The sequence below is a fragment of the Octodon degus genome, unplaced genomic scaffold (assembly GCF_000260255.1).
Source record: "Octodon degus isolate 3935 unplaced genomic scaffold, OctDeg1.0 scaffold00336, whole genome shotgun sequence".
NCBI classification, from domain to species: domain Eukaryota; kingdom Metazoa; phylum Chordata; class Mammalia; order Rodentia; family Octodontidae; genus Octodon; species Octodon degus.
The window spans coordinates 622,573-646,904 of record NW_004524912.1 but is presented as its reverse complement, the minus strand read 5'-3'; the positions used below and the strand labels follow the sequence as shown (position 1 = coordinate 646,904).

The following is a 24,332-nucleotide window of genomic DNA, read 5'->3' as shown; positions in this document are numbered from 1 at the left end:
TATATAGTTACATTCTCTGAATGAATAGAGTGATTTGTTCTAATGGTGTTTGTAAATAGGTTATCATGTCTGCATCTTGTACAGCAATTAACCACTAGGAAAAATGTATGCAATGTTTTAATTATTGAAACTGTCCTACCAATTTGATTTGAAACTGTCTCATTGCTATTTGTTTCTCAAAGTTAGGGAATAAATAAATAAATAAATACCTCTTAAATCTCAGGAATATAGAGTGAAAATTCAATTTAGATGTTATCTTAACATGGTCATTTTTTTTTGTACCAGTGTTTGATCTCAGGACCCAGGCTAGGACTCATTCCACTGAGCTATCTCTTCAGCCTCCTAGCATAGATTTTAAACATAATATTATTCCATTTTCCTCTGTCATAGAATATGGCTAATAACATTTACATTACTGATATGAGGATTAGATATAATCAATGTAAAAATGTCATATAATCTGACACTGTGTATTTAATAAGTGATATGTTTAATGTGATTACTGTTATGTTCAAAGTAGCTATGAAAGATAAAATGTGAAAAATAGTGGAATTTATTTTCATACACATTGCCTCAGCTCACCCATTTGACAACTCTAGCTTTCCTAGAAACTCCAAATTTCTGAGATCTCCCCTGTCATTTGTTTTAATTCCCTTAATCTCAGGACCATCCATGTGAGAAGCTCCTTGTCTGGGCTTCCAGGCCTTCTTTTGAAATGTAGGTGGAAGTTTCCCTAACCGCACAGCTTCTGTGCTATATATGCATTAAAACTGGTTTCACATGCAGAGCATAAATTTTACTTTAAGTCGAAGCTGTAGTCAGGCCACTTGGACCATGATTTCATCAGCCTTTCAGTTCCAAGATGACTAGTTCCAGTGAAAAGTCACAGAGAGGAAAGTCTTTGTGAGTTTCTTGGGAAGAGGTGTCAGAGACTTTTTTCAGATAAAATGTTGATACCTCTGTACTTGTGGTACTAACATGTGTGGGGGCTTGATGATTTGTGAGATGCACACGTGGTATCTCTCTTCTTTTCCCTGTATAAAGTACATGTTTTCTTTTTAATGACATCAGACTCTTTAAGAACCACACTTTCCTTTACCCAAATTTACACATGATTCCTTCTAGGCCAGTTTTTCAAATTTGACTTGTTTTGCCCAGGTATAGTAAAATTAATCCAGCGACAAGCAGTAACTGGTATCCATATCAGCCTGAATATTAAGATATCTTGAAATTTCCTCTGCCAGATTTTTTGCTCATTGACCTTAATCTCAGTCTCTTGCAAAGTCTCAAAAGGCAGACTAACTATAGACAAATTTTATGCAAGAGGGTAACACATGTGACTTCTAATCTCACTGCCAATGGAGTCTTTGTTCCTGACCGACACCTCCAGAACCTAGCCTTTGTTATCCACACCTCTGTTATTATTTTGGTATTCTTAGTTTTGACAAGAATCATCCATCAAACTCAACTTACAACTTTCTAGTGCTTTTTTAGCTTACATCTTGTTATGGTTTGTGTCTAGATGTTCCCCCAAAGCCTCAAGCAGTTTTAGACAGGGCTTTTTTGGAGGTGACTAAATCTATATCCTGTAACTGACTCATAGTGGAATGCTAGGGATTAATGGTACTGGCATTAAGGGTGGATGATCACTTGACCAGTCCACTGAATGGATTGGTACCAGCCGAACCCTGATAGGTTCAATATAATATAAGGGTCAGAAAGAGGCTTATATTCCCCTTCCTTTGTTGCTTTTCCTATCTTCTGGGTACCCATGAACTGTTCCTTTCTGTGATATCTTTCTGTCATGTGCCACCCTGCCTAGGAGCCAGCCAAATACAAGTTGTGAGCTAAGCAAATCTTTGCCCTTTTAACTTTGGATATAAATAATTTTTTCTTAACAATCAGAGAAAAATAACCAAGACTCATGTCTATTGCTTTCCAATCTTATATAAATCAATTATAAAGGCATCCAAACCTCATCTTCAAGTGCTGTCAAAGGAAAGACTCAATTTCTCTTGTAACACGTTTTCTGGATTGTGCAGCCTGTTTTTTTTTTTTTTTTTTCAGAACCGGGAATTGAACTCAGGCCCTTTTGCTTGCCAGGGAAGCGCTTATTCCACTGAGCCATCTCCCAGGCCCCCACTTTTATTTATTTATTTATTTATTTATTTATTTATTATTTATTTATTTTTATTTTTCAGCCTGCTTTTTAAAAAAAAAATATGTATTTAGTACAGGGTTTACAAGGTCTCACTATGTAGATCAGACTTGTAGAGATCCTTTTGTTTGTCCACCTCCCAAGCACTGGAATTACAGGCGTGCACAACCGTGCCCAGTTTTTTATTTATTAACTTTATTGAAAAATCAATAATTACATGTACTTTTAAAAATTGTAGACAAATATTGAAATATGGAAGATATAAGATATAGACAGAGTGATTTTTATAGAAATATTTCTGAAATGAATACATCGCATGAGATTAATGGATTGCACATTGTAAATAAATTATTTACAATCTTAAATGAATATAACAATAAAAATTGTCCAAAATAAAAATGAAGAATTTATAGATCAGTCATATAATAGTTCGCTCTAAGTCAAAATCAAGAAACTTATATTCATATAAAGTTCTCAAAGTAGAAAGAGGTAGTCAATAAATATTTAAAGATTTTAAATTTCTGAATTTAGTTGAGCTTATAACACCACATTTCCAAGAAAAATGAACCTTTTGCACAAGAAATTTGAATAAAATCATACCAAGATAAACAAAAATGAAATTGTCTAAAACTTATTATAAAGAAAAAAATCATTAAAGTGTATACATAAAAAATATTAGCTATGGAAGAACAAAATTAAATAGCCTCTCATTCCATATTAGAAAAAAAAGATTAAGTGTGTAAGAAACTAGACAAATTAAAGTACTGAAAGAAAAAAAAGATCTGTCCTCTTTGAATTTTATACTTAGCAAACATATCTTTGAAAACTAAAAGTAAAATATTTTCTAGTTATACAAACTCAAAATATTCTAATACCTCCAGACATAAAATATAAGAAATAACAAAGAGCATAATTCAGAAAGTGAGAAAAGTTGCTATATGCTCCTGGATGAAGAATAAAGAGCTGTCAAAATGATAGTTATACAGGATTGTGTAAAATATTTTAGATGAACCCATTTAAAAGGTTATTAAATGTTTCTACCAAAGAGTATCAATCTTATGTGGGGTTATACACTTTTTTTTCATATATATGAGTGTGTATGTCTGTGTGTGTCTAAAAGACAGGGAAGAAGTAATATAAAGTCAATGGAAAATGGAAATATACTTTTTAAAGTTTTCTCCTAATACTAAGAGAAAACATCAGATCATGTATTTTAAATAGAGTTTAAGTCAAAGATACAGTATAAATCTTAAAACAAAAATTAAGATTAAGTAATATTGATTAAAAATAATTAAATGTTCCAAAACAATTGAAATAAGAAAACATTTTCATGATAGCAAACAATTTCTAAGAATAAAACAAGATAAATACTGGAATGGCAAATAAATGACCAGTACTTCTAACAGTTGGGGATAGGATATTGCACAAAGTTCTAGTATGTCCTGGACATGGATAATGTCTGTAACACTTACTGGTCATCAGGTGTCACTTGTGGAACTGACCTACTGCTATTTCCTTGATATCCACCCTGTAGAGCCAGACAGAATCGTGACCTATAGGGTGCATGAGAAGTTCATTTGTAGAGTATGCTTATGGAAATATCTTGCTGCTGTATACAAAAGAATAACTGAAAGACTGCTTTTGTATACCTCTTATTCTCCTGTGTTTAATTGTTTGCCCTATTTGGTAGTTTCTTTCCATTCTCATTCATGCAGTTGTGGTCATTTTGCTCCCTCTCTAAAACATGTTTTAGTAGTCTATGTAGGCTTGGCTTTGTCATCATGAAATTCTGAAGTTGTTCTTTATCATGGAAGTATTTCACTTCTCCATTATACTTGAAAGAGAGTTTTGCAGGGTGTATCAGTCTGGGTTGTAATTTGTTTTCTTGCAAGACTTGCAGTACTTTGCTCTATGCTCTTCTTGAATTCATGTGTGTGGAGAGAAATCTGCCATTTTTCTGATGGGTTTTCCTTTATATGTGATCTGTTTCTTTTCTTTAGTGACTTTTAGTATACTATTTCTGCGCTGAATTTCTGGGATCTTGATTATTGTATGTCTGGAGGTGTTTTTAATTGGGTTGATGTTCTTTGGAGTTCTATATGCTTTGGTTACTGAATGTCAGATAGTTTCCCCATTATTCGGGAAGTTTTCTGCTGTTACTTCCACCCATATTCTTTTTTTATCATTTGTATTGACTCCTTCCTTCTCATTTATGCCTATTAGTCTCAAGTTGTTCATCTTTGCATCACCTTGCAGGTATTGAGTTATTTTTTCTGCATCCTAGTTTTTAAGAGATCTTTTCATAGTTTTTCACTAGCTGCAATGGTGTCTTTAAGGTCTGAAAGTGTATCTTCACTTTCATTCAAATGTTTTGCCAGCTTGTGATTGAGGTTTTAATTTCCTGCTTATCACTTTGAATCTGCTTCATGTATTCTATTTATTTCCTATATTGCTTATTCAAAGCTTACATCATTTCTATATTCTGCTCTATTTTTTTATCAGTATCTTCTTTAGAAGCACTTAATACTGCCTTCATTACAGTTATCATTTCTTTTTTTTACTTCTGAATATTTTTATGATCTGATTTCCTCCTTACCTTTCTGCAGTTGTTTCTTTACTTCCAACACTATTATTTCAGATATTTCAGGTGTGTGATTTCCAATTTCTTCTATGCTAGTGTCTTCTACATTTGTTCTGGGTGGACTCAGGGCCTGAGACTGCATTTTGTTCCTTCTCTTTGTCATTTTGTATAGCACTGTCTTCTGACCTTTGGTGTACAGCTTGGATAGAGTTATTACCTTAGCACCAGGTCCTGATCTACTAAGTTCAGACTCATCCAAGTTGGTGTAGCTTTTATCTGGCTGATGTGCTCCACCTCTTTCCTGTTGCAGCCCTTGGAGTTTAACCCTCTGTGCCTCTCTGGCAAGGTGTTCTACTCCTGAATAAGCTGGGTGCATCTTGCTTCTAGGCTCTTTGCAGGGAGTTCTGCTCCAGGTTCCATGCTGGGCATGGGCTCTGGGTTGAACACCATGCCTAGTTTAGGTCATCATCATAGCAAGCCCCAGGGGCAGAGCTGCCACATCATGTGGTGTGTTGGATCCAACCCAGATGTGCTTGCCTAAACAGGTGCTTTATTCTGCTGAACTATCTGGCCTGCCCTTAGAACCTTCTTGCTGATGAGGCACAATACCCAACACTCACAATTTCAAAGAGAAACGTTTAATTTTCTCAGCCCATGATAAGCTGACTCCTAGTCAGAGATATCATGGTGGAAGGAGTTGGTGGAACAAAGATGCCTAGTTGATGGTGGGCAAAGAGTAGAGGAGGGGAATAGGGTCACCCTTGAAGGGTTGAAGAACTGGACAAAGGACTCACAATCTTTACTTATTCATCCAGACACACCCACAGTGCATTTCACCTACAATGAATCCTAAAGTTGATCAAATTGATACATCACTCTAACTGCCATAAACATGTTACAGTCTCATCATCAGTACTTATGAGTTGTAATTTCTCTATTAATTCAAAAATATTTCTTATAATCTTAATTTTTTATTCTAGCTGTCATAGAATTCTTTCTTTCTTTCTTTTCTTTTTTAAATATGTATTTTATACAGGGTCTACAGGGTCTCACTACACAAATTGGACTCTTAGTGATCTTTACTGCTTTTCAGCCTTGCAAGTGCTGGGATTATAGGACCACACCACCATACTCAGTTTCAATTGTCTCAGCATGCCCCAGGGGCAGGGCCAGCAGGCACATGGTTGGCAGAGCAGGTGGGGGATGGTACCCCTGAGTCTGCCTAAACCGGCACTTTAATCTGCTGAGCTATCTGGTCGGCCCAACCATGGAAGACTTGATGTGATATTTCTTCATAACTTTGACTTAAAATTCTCTATTGATGTTTTACATAAATTTTTATTATTGACTTGTAGCATTTCTTTAATTGAGTTTCATACACTCCATAAGAATCTTTTCACCTATTTTGATATTTCAGTCATCTGTAAATAAAAAATGATATAAATTAGGAGTTCATGCTACTTTTATTAATATTTAGTAGTTAAGATACTATCACTAATGTTCAAGAGACTGAGTTATTTTGTGATTAGGCAGGGTATAAAGTCTTAGGGGTTTCTTCTCAAGCTTTTAGATTGAGGTAAAGTTCCTAATAATTCAAAGAACAGAAATTCAGTGTTAGATTCCTCAGATTGATAAAGAAAAAGTAAATAAGCAGAGCCTTTTACTCAACTGTCAGACTTTGTATTATTCCTAAGATGGTATTTCTTCCTTTCTCAGTATCCTACACTATTTGCTTCAATATATTAATCATCTGTATTTCTTCCTCAGTCTCATGTGACATATTTTTTGAATATCCTTAGCTTATTTCAGTATTTTTTCAATAGATCCAATTTCTTCAGCTGTATTTCTCTTGAAAAAAGAACACGTTGTCACATTAGCCTGAGTGAGAAAAATATCAAAGTTTCTCCATTATTGCTGTTTCATTTTTTTGTAACAAAGTTCAAAATAAATTAAATTCATTTGCTGATCTGTAGCTCACATTGAACTCCTTACTTTGCAGGATTTAAATAACTTCCAATATGTTTCTTGGGTCCATTCTCAATTGAATTAACCGACAGGTCCTCACCACATAATCACTTGAAAGACAATACAAAATTGCCTCTGGCACTTTTTTACTTAAAGGACTGCTTTCAATTTTAGTGTCCATAAAAATACCAAAAATGTTGTTAAGGTCAGTCTGTAGGCCACAATTTCAGAGTTTCAGATTCATTTGGTGGTATGAAAGATCAAGTACTCTAAATTGTAATAAACCCTGAAGGTTATTCTGAAACAAAAGGACTCTAGGACCTATTGTGAGATGAGAAGCCTACCTGAAGATATTTTCTTCCTTCATAGAGGAAGAAGTCATTACTATTGTTCCCTCCATCAGTCCACCCCATTTCTCATTTATCATAGAGAACATCACAGAAAAAACCAAGAAACTATACACCTATAGTTTTGCCTTTTAGTATTTTTATTTTCCTTTATACATAAATAATTTTCCATGATATGTATTACAACACCTTTGATACTTTTTCTTTCGATACTTTTTCTTTACATTTTTTTAACTTTGCAAATTTACTAATTTTCCAAATTCTATCTTCCTTACTGCATTTTACACTGTGTTTATTTCTTCCTGTTTTTTCTTTTTACTTTCCCCCACCCCCAGCATTGTGCACCCAGACCCAGGGACATTATACCACTGAGTTATATCCTCAGCCCATTTTATTTTAAGACAGTCTAAATTTTTTGGGCTGCCTTCCAATCTGTACACCTCTGTCCTCGGGCTCCAAGTAGCTGACGTTATATGTACATCTCATTGCCCAGCTTGGTCTTTCTTCTTATATAACCACATTTCTCTAGAATTCACTCAGTAGTAAGTAGCTGCTTACAGAGTCACTTCCCCAAGTTTTATCTCCTTCTTGAAAGAGCTTTCTTGTTACTTTTAAGATTGAGTTTTTACTGCCATTGTGATTTCCTTTAAATTTCATGCCTCCTTCCCTATTAGATAACAACTGGCAATCTGAAACTCTGAATCATTAGTTACTGGTCTACTTATCTCAATTTTTCATAATTATTGGTCTCACTTTTCTATTTTCTTTCTTTTTTTTTTTTCTTTCTTTTTTTCAGAATCAGGGATTGAATTTAGGCCCTTGCACTTGCCAGGGAAGGGCTTATTCTACTGAGCCATCTCCCGGCCCTTAACTTTTTATGTTTTATTTTTATGTTTTATTTTTTTTTAGGAAAGGATCTACAGGGTGTTCAGGGACTCATTATTAGATCGGACTTGTAGTGATCTACCAGTTTACAGCCTCCCAAGAGCTGGGATTACTGGCATGCACCACCATGCCCAGTCTCAATTGCCATCTCAGAATGACCCAGGGGTGAGGCTGGCATGGAAGGCCTTCGGATTGCAGGTATGGTTATGAAATCCCCAGCCCCTGCACCTACTTGCAACTGCTTTAATCCACTGAGCTATTTTGCTGGCCCTTCTATTTTCATATTTACTTTGTTTTTTCTTTTTTGTATTTTTAAGGAAGGGTCTACAGGGTGTTCATATTCTCACTACTACATCGGACTCATAGTGATCTTCCTATGTATATTCTCCCAAGAGCTGGGATCACAGGTGCACGCCACCATGCCCAGTCTCAACTGCAGTCTCAGGGTGTCCTGAGGGTGGGGCTGGCAGCAGGACTGGGGATTGAACCCCTTCCCTCCCCGTGTCTGCTTGCAGCTGCTTTACTCCACTGAGCTATTTGGCCAGCCCCTTCATATTTATTTTAATATGTATACTAGGTATTATATATTTAATAACCAATAGATTTGAGTTATTATGCCCATAGAACAACTTGAAGAAGCTTGATTCTGATCCAGGGTCTCTGCACAAGTTTCTGGACATCTGATCCCCAAAATTATTAATAGTGATCAAGACAAACCTTATCCATAACCCAGTCTGAGCCAATAAAGTCAGTCTTTAAGTTGTGCTTGTTAGTTTCTTAGCAATAGAAAAGTAACAGATTTTGGTGTAAGCTGTACAGAGTCTTCAGCTTAGACAGAAGTCTGGGTAGAAGTCTTGTTAACTTAGTCAGACTTCAGGTTTTTCACTGTGAATTTTTAGTTATTAGTTCTGTCTTTCTTTTCGTCTTCACTTTTATCCTTCCCAAAGCTAATAATAATAATAATAATAATAATAATAATAATAATTGTAACTTTAATTGTTCTCTAATGTGTAAGGGGTATTTCAAAGAAAATTATTCAAAATATTTATTGTGTCATATTTGTTTCTTAAATTCCACTTATGTTTTATATTTTGGATTGCTTACATGAGGTAGCAGGTAGATTACCTTAGTACCACAAAAGTTAACATGATTTTTTTTTTCTTTTTGGAAGAACCGGGGATTAAACTCAGGCCTTTGTGCTTGCCAGCGAAGCACTTATTCCACTGAGCCATCTCCCTGGTCCCATAACAGTGAACATGATTGGGCTAAATGGTGTTAGACAAGGCCATGAAAGAGGAGGCAGGCATAGCAACAGTACTTAAACACTGAGCAGGGAAGATACCAAGAGACAGAGTCGCGCTTTAGTTCTGGACACACATCTTATTCCCTACATGGAGGAGCAGAACATATCTTAATCACAGTTATCTTCTGGAATAAAGAGAAAGTGATTAACAAAACCTAACCTGTCTCATATATTAGAAAATTGATTGTATTACATTTGACAGCATTAATAATATTAAGAAATTAAAGCAGGCTAGAAGAGAGATGCACAAGTTGTATGTCTGTTTATAACAGGTTTCAGGAAGCAATTTAGTGACAAGACAGCCAGAACAGCACAATGTTTTAGAATTTGGAAAAATAAGAAAGGCCTCAGTTAGAGGGCAGAGTGAATGGAAAATAGCCTATGAAGTAGGCAAGAAAATTTTGGAAATTAAGGGACAAATTGTGACAATAGGATAATATACAGAGGCCTACTTTAGGAAGAAGTCTCATGGCTATTTGTTTCTCAATAAAATTGAAAAAAAAAAAGAGAGAAAGAAAGAAAGAAAGAAAGAAAGAAAGAAAGAAAGAAAGAAAGAAAGAAAGAAGAAAGGTGAGGAGAAGCCAAAGGGAGCAGGCCCGGGCGGACAGAGTCACATTCAGAGAAACACTAAGCATAAAAATTTCAAGGTAAGGGATTTGCTGCTCATATTGCCTATTACCAGAGTCGTGACTAGTTACTGAATTTTTTAAAATACATACTTTTTTATTGACAAAACTATAAGAAAAAATTAAATATGGGAAATAAAATGTCAAATTTTCTCATTCAGTTGCTTATTCCATTCATTAGTGTTTCATATAACTTACCTTAATATTCTAACTTTTTCAATAAACAAGTTAGAACTGTGAAAATACTTGTTAATCTTCAACATATACCATTTTTATATATTTCTGTGCTATGATGCAAAGATTTTAAAAACAGTTGGTAAACAAATATGTAATTTTGTCAAAAGCAGCATGTTTTATTTTAAAATTCAACAACAGGTAATTTAGTAAAGTAAGACAATCAATTTAGAAGACACATTTTAGTCTTTCTTTTTTTTTTGTTTCTTTTGTGTGTGTGTGTGTGTGTTTTAGGGAAGGGTCTACAGGGTATTCAGGGTCTCACTACTAGATCAGACTCATAGTATTCTGCCTGTTTACAACCTCCCAAGAGATGAAATTATAGTTGCACACAACCATGCCCAGTCACAATTGCAGTCTGAGCATGCCCTGGGGGTAGGGCCTGCATGGCAGGCACAGGGGATTGACCCCCTGGCTCCTGTGCCTGCTTGTAAGTGTTTTAATCTACTGAGCTATTTGGCCAGCCTGCACTTTAGTTTTTTTAATTCAGAGGTGGTTCAGATTTTGATCACCTAGAATCCTGACTGACCAAAATGTAAAACCCAACAAATACATTAACTTTTTAATGTTAAAAATAAATATATTCTCATTTTTGAGTAATAGTTTGTCAGAGCCATCTACTATTGCCTATGTGTTATCTTATGGCATTACTCCTAGTACTTTTATCATAATTATAAAGATTGCCAGATGTCCTATAAATATTAGCATTTTATATGTCCAAAGCAATTAATAAAATCAGTCATTTATGATAAGCAAAATGTAATTCTACTTAATCTCCCACTGTCACAGAGCTTTTGAAAGGTTGATGGGCTAAATTTTTATAAGACTAAACTTTCAACCTTTCCTGGAGTTTCAACCACAGAAAAGAGGAAAGAAATCTAGAACAATAAATCAATAAACCTGATTTTCAGAAAAATCTTTTGGAAATTTTACTACATAAATTAAAATATTCCAAAATAATCATTTTAATTAAATTCTTCAAACAGTTTATATTGGAAAAAGAACATTTAGTACATAATGTTTAAATATCTTTCATTTCATATATAAATGTAAGTATAATGCTATGTTCTTGAAAGTTCAAAATACTGCCACATTTTTAAACCCTCATGAGATAGTCCAGTTGGATTATCTCCAGAGAAATTTATATTTGAATTGGCTCTAAGATTACTAAGATTAAATGTTCTTGGGCCAGCCAGATAGCTCAGTGGAGTAAAGCACTTGCTGAGGCAGAGTGCAGCAGCCAGGGCTCCATCCTTGGCATGCCATGCTGGCCCTGCCCTCAGGGCCTGCTGAGAGGATAATTGAGACTGGGTGTGGTGGCATGCACCTGTAATCCCAGCACTTGGGAAGCTGAAAACAGGAGAATCACACTATGAATCTGATTTACATAGTGAGACCCTGAAGACCTTGTAGACTCTGTACCAAATACTTTAAAAAAAGAATAAATTTTGTTATCAACCTCCTGGTAAAAATTGAGACTATAACAATATATATCTCAATAATCCTGGAGCTATCTGCAAATATCTAACAATTTTCTTAGAAGGATGATTTTTTAGTATAAATTGTTTTAAAATAATGCAAAGTCTTAATGTATAATCTTCTATTTCATTTTTCAATACAGTATGAAATAGTATTAAAACAGAGTTACAAATGATACAGAATTTCATTTAACAAAATAATATGAATTTCACAGTATTTGCTATAACGTATAGTGTTGTTGTCCAACCAGTTATTCATACTACCAGATACATGCATGCAAAATTGAAAGAAAGAAAAAAAGAAATATATGAGAAATTAAGAATAGAAAAAGCACACAAAATTGAAAAAACGAGACAAACAAATTAAACTTTAACTGCTCCTCTCCATAGAGCAGCAGAAATCAACAGTACAGTTGTCCAAACAATCCTACCTACATACATAGATATATTTCTTTCCCACTCACTCTCCCATCCTTCTCCTCAACTTAGTAACTTCTATTTTAATAAGTCTATTCCCTTTTCTCATCATGTAGTGTGCCTTTCAGATTCCATTTGCTCTCTCAAGTTCTCACCCTAAGGAGACAATATGATGCTTGTATATGTGGATCTTATTTCACTTAAGAGTATGAACTCTAGTTATATCCATTTATCTAAAGAAAAGCCTCAAATTTATCCTGATTTATATCTGCATAATACTCCATTTAATGAAAATATCATATCTTTTTTAACCATTCCTCAGCTGATGGGCATCTGGGTCCTTTCGAGTTGACAAATTGCACTGCTATAAACATGGGTGCACATATTTCACTGTGTTATGTTTTCAGCTTATTTGGAAAAATACCCAAGAGAGGAATAACTGCTTTGAATTGGACCTCCAATCCCAGCTCTTTAAGGGATCTTCACACTGATTCCCACAGCGGTTGTACCAGAGGGCACTTCTACCAACAGTAGAGAAGTGTTCCTTTGCCTCCACAGCATCTCTTGCATTTGGAATTGGCTGACATGAAACTGGCTATTCTTTCTAAGGGTGAGATGAAATCCCAGTATTGTTTTAATTTGCAGTTTTCAAATGACCAGTGACATTAAACATTTTTTCATGTATTTACTTGCCATTTGTATTTCTTCATCTGACAAGTGTATATTCATCTCAGATGCTTACTTTTGGATTGGATATTTTAATTTGTGGGACATGATTTTTAAAAAATCTTTATATATTCTAGACAGAAGCCTTTTTTTCTACACAGGGTCTCAATAAGCAGTCGGAGCTCCTAGTGATCCTCCTGTTTTCAGCCTCCCCAACACTGGGAGTACAGGTATGCATGACCATGCCCGGTCTCAAGAAGGCCCTGTTGGAGAGACAGTTGACTAATTTTTTCCCAGTTTGTGGGTTTCAATTTTCTGTCTTAAATAATTATACAATCATCAAGTCCATTAATTCACTTGACATTCTTTTTCAGGGCTTACAATATTCAAGAAACAGCTAAATGTTACCTTACAATAATATTCTACTATTAGATATACAAAGTGAAAGATAGAGCTATATGCAAAAATATAATCTCACAATAGTATTTCATATAAAAAAATTTATGTGAGGTAATAACCGAAGCACCCAGCTCTTACTTAAGTATGTCAACTATTGAATCAGGCTTAGATGTGCATCCCTACACAGACATCCATGTAACACATCTGGAAAGCAAAGACCATATCTGGATACCACACATAAGAAGCACGTACTACAAAGAAATTAAATTGAAGTGAAGATGCCATAGAATACTGTAACAAGCCCTCTTTGTTTATTTCTGAATTTTGACTGGAAAGTCTTCAACATATGCAACAGCAATGGAAAGAACAAGAAAAGTTAAGTAAAAAAGAAGGGAATTGAAGCCACCATGGACTTTGATCACTGAATCCAGAAAGGCCATGGATGTCAATGAGCCCAAGTTTGATTTTTTTTGAAGAAGAAGAAGATGAAAAAAAAAAAAAAAAAAAAAAACAGATCATTCTGGATTGGCTGTCTATCAATATATGGATTTCTCGTTAATTGAAGTTGATGTGCAACCCATGTATGTATGAGTAATGTGAAAAGAAATACCTTACAGCTTGGCCTTCCTGCAGAAGTTAAGCCCAACAGTAGCTCTGCTAAAAGATCACAGATGACAGGACCTTTGGTGATCCACTAAAGGCTGAAGAAGTAATCATGGATAGCAGAAAAATAAGGAAGTTTATGAAGACCAGCTTGGATGGCAGAAGAAATAAAAAGACATCAGAGAAAAACAAGTTGAGAAGCTAGAAATATATCCTGACAAGTATTCATTCCCTGATGTGACTCCATAGTTCAAGAGATGAACCACACCTCCAGAATACTGGGATATGAACTCAAAATTGTACCAAATGAGCAAAGTCCAAAATTCAACATCATTTGCCATTTGAGAAATGTGAATTAAAATAACACCGAGATTCCATCTCACCCCAGAAAGAATGGATAATATCAAGAAGTCAGCCAGTATCTAATGCTGGAGGGACTGTGGAGAGTAAAGAATGCTTCTCCGCTTTGGTGGGAGTGAAGGTTATTACAACCACTGCAGAAACTTTCAAAATAACTTTAAAGTTCCTGCACTGATTTGAAACATGAGTCTTCAGTGTTGGCCATGATCTGCTAGCTACTCTGTTCAGACAGTAGGTACATCACATTTATAAGATAAACAGATTTATCACTGTTACCATTTTAGTGCTTTAACTACTACTTTGTGTAGTAATACTCCTGAGTTTAAAACTTAAAAAATTAATTGATAAAAAGCACAGACAAGTTTTTAAACAAATGTTTTCAATAACTTTTAACATTCATTTTTCTTTTGGACAATTTACAAAGCACAATATATTGAAGAAAAATAGAGTCAAAATAAAGCTTGTAAAACTGCAAGACATTTCTCAAAATTTGTTTTGGAAAGAAATCTAATTATCAAGCTTTTAACACTCCTGAGTGAAAGCTCAGCTCAGGATCTAAACCAAGATGACTGAAGTGTAATCACAGTTGTGGCACTAATTGGTCATTTGGAGCACAGGGAGTTTTTAGGATTGATATTAAGAAATTAAAGGCTTTTGCTTAGGCAGTGATGTTTAAGTCACAAAAGACAAAACAAAGTCAGTTTTATGTCTTGTCTAGGTTAAAGTAATTTTGCAAAATTTTTCTAGAAACAAAGAATTCTTTAAAGATCTGTGATATTTTATTTGTTATCAATTTTTCTTTATTACAAATATTTAAGGTGAATAATAGGATGTTTTGATATACATACAGAGAATAAAATGATTAATACAGTCAGACAAATGAACATCACACATTGCTGTTAACTTTTTTGCATGTGTGTGTGTATTGAATTTTGGTGAGAGCACCTAAACTCCATACCTCTTTGAAAACTTCCAATATAAGATGTAATTCTCTGAACTATAGCTTTCCTGTTGTATATTAGATCCCTAGACTCACACATCCCACATAATGACACTGTTATCTTCTCATCTATGTTTCCCTATCTGTCTCCAAATCACCCGTATGTTAATCATCAGTGCACTCTTGTTTTTGTATATCAGACACATATTTTCATTCCTTATTTAAGTGAGATCACTCAGATTTGCTTTCATTGCCTGACTTATGTCACTAAACAAAATGTAGACATTTTGTTTCATTCATGTCTATGTAAAAATCATTTTCATAATGATAAATATTATTCTATTGTGTATGTGTGTGCTCAATACACACATAGGTGCAAAATAAAGTTTGGTTTTTTAAATTAATTTCATTGAGAAACAAATAGCAATGAGACCTTTTCAAAACCAATTAATAAGAAAGTATCAATAGTTAATACATTGTATATTTTTGTAGTGGTTATTCACAGTGCAAGATGCAGACATGATATCCTGTTCAAACACTATTAGTACAAATCTGTCTTCTCATTGAATTAAGAGAAAGTAGCTGTATATCTATGTTAACTATTTTGTATTTACAAAGTGGCCCTTCATTTTTATACCCTTTTTCTGTTTAGTTTTTTCAGAGATGGGCATTCCATTGCCACTTAAATATTGCAGGTGTGTGAATTAAGCAAAATAATCCAAAATACTCCTGTAGGCCTTAAGAATGGTGAGTTATCTGTAGGACTGGCAATGTCAGAAGTTGTTGACTTGAGCCTTTTACAGCTCAACATATTAATATGCTTTACGTTTTATACCTCGTTCTTATACTTTTCTTCTGGATGGTTAAGACCAAGATAAAGCAAGACCTACATAATAAGAAATGTAACTTTTGTATCTACCAAAGTCAGTCAAATCCCTTCAGGATTTACCCTGAATTCTTGTAGCACAGTTTGTAGATCCTTTGTCAGTGTCAGCTATGTGGATGAGTCACGGCCATTATTTGACCAATTTGCTCTCAGTGAAAGACTGAGAGAATGTTTTATCTCCATGTGACTCTCCTTAGGTACACTCCATATCATCAATCACTTTGCTTTGTCACCTTATGATCTTGATCAGAAAATTTGGGACACAACTGAGTTACAGGATGTTACAGTACAGGTTCTCCTCTGTCCTGAGTCTTCATTAACCTTGAAAGGCTAGGGCCAAAATGTTGGCTGTCCTTGCAGTCCTTCTTTTTCTCTAATTTTTGGTCTGCAAACTTAAGTGTTTAACTCTCCAGAAGAGAAGCTTAATGATATTATTACCCTACAACATAGACAATTGAGCTTAACCTCACTATCTGTCTGAATATCACATATCTTACACATAACATGGAAACAGGTATTTTCCATCAAGTATTGATATGTTAAACTTTAAATCCCTACAGAATGTGAGAAAAAAATTAAAAATGAAAATATTTAAAGAATATGAATAAACAATTACATATTTTTACACAGAAATTTACAAATCTAGACATATACAGCATTGTAGCAGGGCAATCTTGTAACAGTGTTTTCCTTGTCTCTTGTTTTCATGTATTGCCCTTTTTTTAAAAACAAACATTTACTTGAGAGACAGTATGGCAGTATTCGGTATGACATGACAAGGAGTACGTATTTAGAAGACCAGAATGACCGACATTCCAAGCATGACCCTACTATTACACATTGCTGTCTTCGGTGCTGTTGCTTAATTCACAGGTATCAGCATACATAGTTAGTCAGGGTGAGAATAGGTATACAGAAAATTTATTTGGTCATCTGCTGCTGAACATTCAGATAGTTTTCATACCTTGACTCATGTGTATCATTAATAAAATAAAAAAAGAGGATAAAGGGAACAGGGAATCCTTGTATGCTTTTGGTGACCATTAACAAATTAATATATCTATTAAGTAAAACGATGCAGAGTTTCCTCCAAAATTTAAATAACTATCATATCATCTATCAATCATTTTCTGTGTACATGTAAGTAAATGAAACCAATACCTACAGAAACATCTATATGCTTATTTATGTGCATCTCACTGGTGCTTGATGTTTCTTATACCAAAGCAAATTATAGTCATAGATTTAACAGCAACCACAGTAATTTTCCCTATGTAAAGCAATGGTATTAATATTATATTTTCTGGAATTTTTTACACCCAAGTAAAATAAAAAATAAAGCTTTATGTTGTGGTTTGGGGTTTTTGCAATGGAAACAATACAATGCTGGACACATTTTATAAGATGATTTTATCAAAAATCACCCAAAATACCATATACAAACAGTACAGGAAATCTATCTAATACTAAAGACCAAAGAATCCAGCTAAGCGCTTAGATCTTAATATCCTGTCTGAGTCCAGCTGAAAACCTAAAGCTCATAACAATGCTTCCCACAAGTCCAACTGGGAGCCTAAAACCCATGACAATGTCTCATGCAGGACTGCTTTACAGATCTGCACTTGGAAGTGTCAATGGTCAGTAGCGGAAGCTAGAATGTCTCTGTCAGTGTGATGAAGGATCTATGTTAGTAGGCCGAGGGATCTAAAGTGAAGCCATGATGAAATGCTCAAGGTAAGAACCAAAGCTCCCCCCAAATGTACCATAACCATCCTCAGCAGCAATGAGGTGCAGAGCTTCTCCTCCATTGAGAATATCCAAGTTCATCTGGAAAGTCAGCATAACAAACTTCCCCAGCAGAGTAGCCCAAGAGAACCAGCAGCTTCAAATAACTCCCTAACAGTTTCTACAACTGCCCTAACAGCCTTTCACTTCTTCCTATCTGTTTCTGCCTCTTATGTTGCTAGCAACAATCTTCATATTGATATTTTCAGGTAGTCCTCCCATACCCAACACCATGCTAGTTCAGTTTAGCTGGGTGTAACAAATTGATCACCAGTTGGCAATCCACTACACTTCAGAACAGGTTACATTTTCTAATTACATCAATTTGAATAGAATTAAAATTATAAGTGAAAAGTTGAAAGCAAATTATAGATGTTTAACTACTGCTCATCAATTCCCCTAGAATCTTTAAATGTACAGTACAAAATGTGATTTAGTACACTGAAAACTGGATTTCTAATGAATTAATATGTCATAATAAGTGATTTCTGAAAACTATCAGATATTAGATTTAATCCTGATATTAAGCAGTGCTCACACTGAGATCTATTGTCTGACATTCTGAAAAGAATGGAGGTGAGATGATAGAAAATTACTCTGTCTTATACAATGTCATAACATGGGATCATATGTTCATAAACTAGATGGCATATTACTTATAAAATTTCACATTAACTCTGGCATTTGTGAAGTTTACTAATAAAAAGCAAATGACTGCTTATGTTTCATTTAGTAGAATATATTTGTATAATATATTGACAGAATACGAGTGGCAACAATAATATATATTTTTATGGAGTAAAATAAAACAAGTATATTATATTCAAATTAGAACTCAGAAAAATATTTTCAACGCCTTACATATTTCCCTCTGCCTTAGTTGCTAAGGTATCTTTCCTATTGGTCCAGTTCTTCTACTTATCTATTTTTATAATTAACACTTGCATCTTGTTCTTACTTGTTTTAAGGAATTTCATACTCAGCCTCCCCTTTTTCTACATATATACTAATGGTCTCAATAAGCACTAGCTACATAATAAACATGAATAATAGATTCTAATTTTATATAGCAAAATATGGCCTCTCTAGGCAACATACCCTTCCTAAAATCCACACCTGTCTTCTGGGACAATTGTGTAACTTTGTGAAGACCAACATCTGTACATGAACACAGCTTTATTTTTCAGTATTTCTCATCTACTTAGGAGATATCATTATCTACTCACTTGCCCATGTTAAAAAAAAACTGGATATTAATCTATATCAGTGATATATACAAGCACAAATAAAATTTCAAGTTTTTGATAGAATGTGGTAAGTAAATAGCTTTTATTATCTATTCTCCAAGATTACTAATGAAATCACTTTGACTATTAAAACAATATATAAAATCCATTTCTCCCTTATGCAGTGACCCATTCATTCTGAAATATATTTCTAAAATACAAACACTTATTTGAAAGTCGAATTTCTATCATCAAGTATCTTAGAATTATACATAAAATAGATTTGATTTGGTGCATTATTTTCTCCTATATAGAGTAATTTGTTCACATCAAATGTCCATTATAAGTTTGGCATGTTTTTAACACTTCCCTTGGATATTTCTCTATAATGTATTTCTGTATAACACATATATGTTATATATAACCAATGTATTACCATATATTAATTTTACCCTTATTTCCTAAGCAGATGTCAGATTGTTTCTTTTTTAAAATAAAATATTTTGCCTTTCTTCTTTGTTTTCTTTTCTCCTCCCCAGTTGTTCTTCCCCTTTGAACACATTGTTTCCCTTTCACAATATCTGTTGTACCATTTAGATTTTATTTACCCTTTCAGGTTCTTACACTAGTGAGACAGTACAATATTTACACATACAAATTTGATTTATTTTGCTTATGAGCATCTAGTTACATCAATTTACCTAAAAAGTGTGGAGTTTATCATTTTATATAGCTGAGTAATACTCCATTGTGCAAAAAAATGTCACCTCTTTTAAGTCTTTTTGTCAGTTATTGAGCATTTGAGTTGTTTTCAAGATTTAGCTATGATAAATTGTGCTGCTGTATACATGGGTTCATATATATCAATGTGGTATGATATTTTCAGTTCTTCTGGACAAATACCCAAAAGTGGAATAGTTGGGATGAATGTGATTTCTAATCCTAGTTTTTTGAGGAAACTTCACATATATTTCCACAGTGGTTGTACAGTCTGAACTTCCATCAACTGTGCCGAAGCGTTCCTTATTCCCCACAACCCCTCCAGAATTAGTTATTTGATGACTTTTTGATGATAGCCATTCTTTCTGGGGTTATATGGAATATCAATGTTGTTTTAATTCACATTTTTGAATGGCCATAGTTCTGGAGACATTAGCAAATGTAATTGGAAAAAAGAAGAAAATAAAAGGAAAAAAAATACTGGAAAGGAAGAAGTGTAATTATCACTACTCATAGATAACATGATAATCTACAGTACCTCAAAAATCCATCAAGAGGCTTGTAGGTTTAACAACCAAATTCAACAGCATAGCAAGATCCAAAGTCAGCACTTAAAAGTCAATAGTATTTCTGCAGAAAAATAAAAACACACCAAAAGGGAAATTAAGAAAACCATACTTTTCACAATAACATTAAAAAATGAAATACTTAATAATCAATCTAACAAAGGAAGTAAAACATATACAGTGAAAATTACAGTACTGCACAAAAAGAGATTGAAAAAGATTTCAAAAAATGGAAAGTTATTCCTTGCTTATTCATAAAACTCTTTCTTGATGATTTTTACCTAGACATCCAGCAGATTTTTTTTCTCTCAAATTTTCTTTTTAGTTATTCTTTTGCATGCATGTTACTTTGACATAAATAACTTATACTAACATTTCTCCTCCTTTCAACAAACCTTATATATCTAATTACTCTGTCCCTCCCCCAATTGTCACAGGCATTCCTTGAAATTGCTGATGGGCTCAATTGTCTTCATCTCCCAATTCTTCTAACTATCTCCTTTATCTTTTCACTTTACCCACTTAACATGCTTTCTTTGTAATGGAAGAATTTCTCATACTTCTATTAACTATATCTTTGGTATGTATGTACTAACTAACTATATCTTTGCCATTTCTATGTACTATATCTTTTCCATTTCTATGCACATTTTATTTAACATAGCATATCTAAAGTTAAAAAGAGTTAAGGAAGAGAGAAAAAAACAATTCTCTTTTGGAATTCGTTTTTAGAGATTGTTACCAGTTCTGTAAACAAAATTGTCCTTTCTTTGAAGGTACAGATGAAAAGAGTAGAGTAAATTAGCTTATTGTGGAAATTTAAGGCCAGAGGCTTCTGATTAAAAGAAAAGCTTAATTTCAAAGTATAAGAACATGTTTATAGCACAATACATACAAGTGCAATAAAGAATGTGTTATTTTTCCAAGCTAATCATCAAAATTGTACACATGTGGTAAATGCACTTTAATCAGATTGAAATGAAAAAAAAGTACTGGCTGTCAATATGTCCTGTAACAAAATTTGCAAAGAAACTGATAGATTACTCTATCTATCTATCTATCTATCTATCTATCTATCTATCTATCTATCTATCTGTGTATCATCTACCTATCAGCTTACCTAATACTTCAGTGCAAAACATTAATTAGAATCAATATGGCTTGTAATAAATGTGCTTCAAATACTCATGTGGCCATATGTGGGTTTTTTTGGAGGTAGGTGGATCTAAGATGTGTGGTGCTAGGACCAAAGATAAAATTCTGGCATTGATTATAGTGTAATGCTAGGATTAAGGATGATAGAATTAAGGATGTATTACCCACCCTAAATATAGGTAGCCTGCATGTAATACAAGGGACAGAAAATGGATATTTGCTTGTCAGTTGTCAAGGCTTGTAACTTCCTGCTTGGTGCCTTTTGCCTACTGTGTGTTGCCTTGGGTTGTTTTTCATCTGCAATGACTCTCTGCTATGTTACCCTGCCTTGGAGATAGCTCACTATAGGCTCAAAAAATTTATGAGTATGAGCCAAATAATCCTTTTCTCCTTTAACTTTGGGTGTTGGCTATTTTGTCTCAGCAATGAAAAAAGTATGACAAGAATGCACAAATCCTTTAATGCTAAATAAAGTACGAGGTCACATATAAAAATATTTTGTGCTACTATTACAGTTGTAGATAATCCTTGAATTATTTGATAAAAATGTCACAAAAGCACAATTAAGCAGTGTTGTGTGCTTTCTCATTGAAATACAGACTGATTAACATAACATATCCAAAATAAGGGAGAAAAAACACGTGTAAAATAAATCTGATCCTGAGTTTATTTTTAGAGTTTATTGCATCAAGGGGAAAGAAAAACAGCTTCTTACTTAAAGAACTCAATAAAAGAGTAGATTAAGTAAGTCAGCCTATTATGGAAATTGAGATGAGGCCCAGAGGCTTGGCTTCCTCATTTTCAGTTAAAAGCCTAATTTCAAGGAAACATTATATATTCTAATCACAATATATTAAAGCACTTACAAAAAATGCTTCATTTGCAAGCCCTTAATCATCCTTTTGCATGGATTCCCTTTCCCACTGAGATTTTGTTATCAATGAGTGTCTATTTCAGCCTTATCTCTGATTCTAGCTGTCAGGTTGCTGGGATAAATCAGAGCACTTACCTTGGATATCCTGGATGCAGAACTTGGCCAAAAATAGGTTTTTCTGGAGGAACTGGAGCACATGGAGGTTGGAAGCCCATGTAAAGAATGATCTCAACCATTCAAGCCTTACCAGACTACCTGACCTTATATCTCCTCTGGACAGAATGGAGGCTGCAAAGAGTGCATGCAGCAGCAGTTTTCATTAAAAACACAATGTGCTCTTCTTTAGACCTTCTTCACAAAATATATGACCAATAGAAAAAAATAAATGCCTGCCATCACTTGTATTTGGAACTCAGCTTAAAGAAGGGATTTCAGAACCATGATTAGTACTTTATCAGCAACATTGGATATGAAGTAGAAGTGTTTGTTAGTGCCATTTAATTGGATAAGCCTCAAGAGTAACCGATGAGAAAGACAGAAGCAGAGCACAACAGGGGCTTTAATGTGCAGCGTACCAAGAAATACTTAGAAGTGTGTGACTCTTAAAATATCTGATGCTGTTCATCTTTGGCTGATAATAAAAACATTTAGTAAAAGTTTGTTTAGTTTTCTTAATGAGATATAATTATATAAATATATGATGTCCATCAGGTAGCATCTAGAAGAAAAGCATATTTTCAGTTGCAAAGAGATCACTGAAATATACTCATAAAATGGATGTGATTCATATGAAAGATCAAAAGCAAATATATAAAAGGGAAATACTTTTTCTTCAAGTGCTCATTGTGTGTCTTACCTCTTTCCATGTCTGAACAATAAATATGAGAGTGGGCTCCAGTTATCTCACATGACTAGTAGTAAGCATATAAGAACACTACAATATTATATCTTATTTCCTTGGATGAACTTGCTTTGAGGACTGTAGTAATTACACTTATTTATAGAAGATATTATAATATTTAATTTATAACAATGCAAAGACATTATTTTTAGTCATTCATCCATTCATTCATTTATACACATATAGTTATACTAAGAATGTATTTTTTCTTATATGATACAATTTCTTACAATGATATTTTCTATTTAGTACAAAAGAAAAAGTTCAGAACAACGTTTTTAGGATCCTGATATTATCTTTTTATTTTATTCATTTATTTATTTTCATTTATGTATTAGATATATGGTCTCACTTTGCAGCTCCAACTGGCAGCTATCCTTCTGTTTTCAGCCTCACCAGTGCTGGGATTACAGACCTGTACAACCAAGCCCAGACTCAGTTACCAGCTCATTGTACCCAGAGCCCTGGATGGTGCAGCATGAATATCTTTTTTAAAAGTTGAAAAGTTTTTATTGATATTTACTAGAATAATTTACTAGAACTATTTACTAGAACTATTAATAATTTACTAGAACTATAATTTACTAGAACTATTTACTAGAATAATTCGGGTTCTTACTTTATACCTACATTATTCTCTTCATAAATATGTAATATAGCAGAATCAGAGACATCAAGTCTATCAAGTTAATTTTACATAAATTTTAATATTGTTTTCAAGGTGATATTTTTCAAAATTTTTATTCTGAACAATATATTAAGCACATAATTGTAAAAATAAAAACTAATTATATATGTGGTATCCAACTGTGAAAATTTACATAATTTTAAAAAGTAGAAAACATTCAAAGTAATTACAACTAGCATCTATGAAATATTTAGGATTATTTTGATTTCTATAATTTATTGGATATATGAAAAAGAAAAATTTGAAGGATAAAATTAATGTAAAGTTATATGCACAAAGGAAAATAAACACATATTTTATTGTAACTTTTGTTTTGACTGAAATAGTTGAATCAAAATTAACTAGTTTTCAATAAAATGGGAAACCAACTAGATTGCCATTGCATTTAATAGGTAGAAACTATGCAAGAGCAATACTAATCTAAGGAACTATCATGGGGATAAAAATGGAGGACAAATACATGTAAGAATAGTAGACACAAAATCTTTAAAAATTATCCTATTTTATGAAGATATTTATCTGTAAATGATAAACAGATTTTTTCTAAACTTTTTTAACCTGCTTCACCC

General features: G+C 33.7%; 1 pseudogene; it reads left to right on the top strand.

Moving 5' to 3' along the window:
* The first annotated feature begins 13,203 nt into the window (after nt 1-13,203).
* On the top strand, nt 13,204-14,021 carry LOC111814508 (annotated as a pseudogene).
* The last annotated feature ends 10,311 nt before the right edge of the window (nt 14,022-24,332 follow it).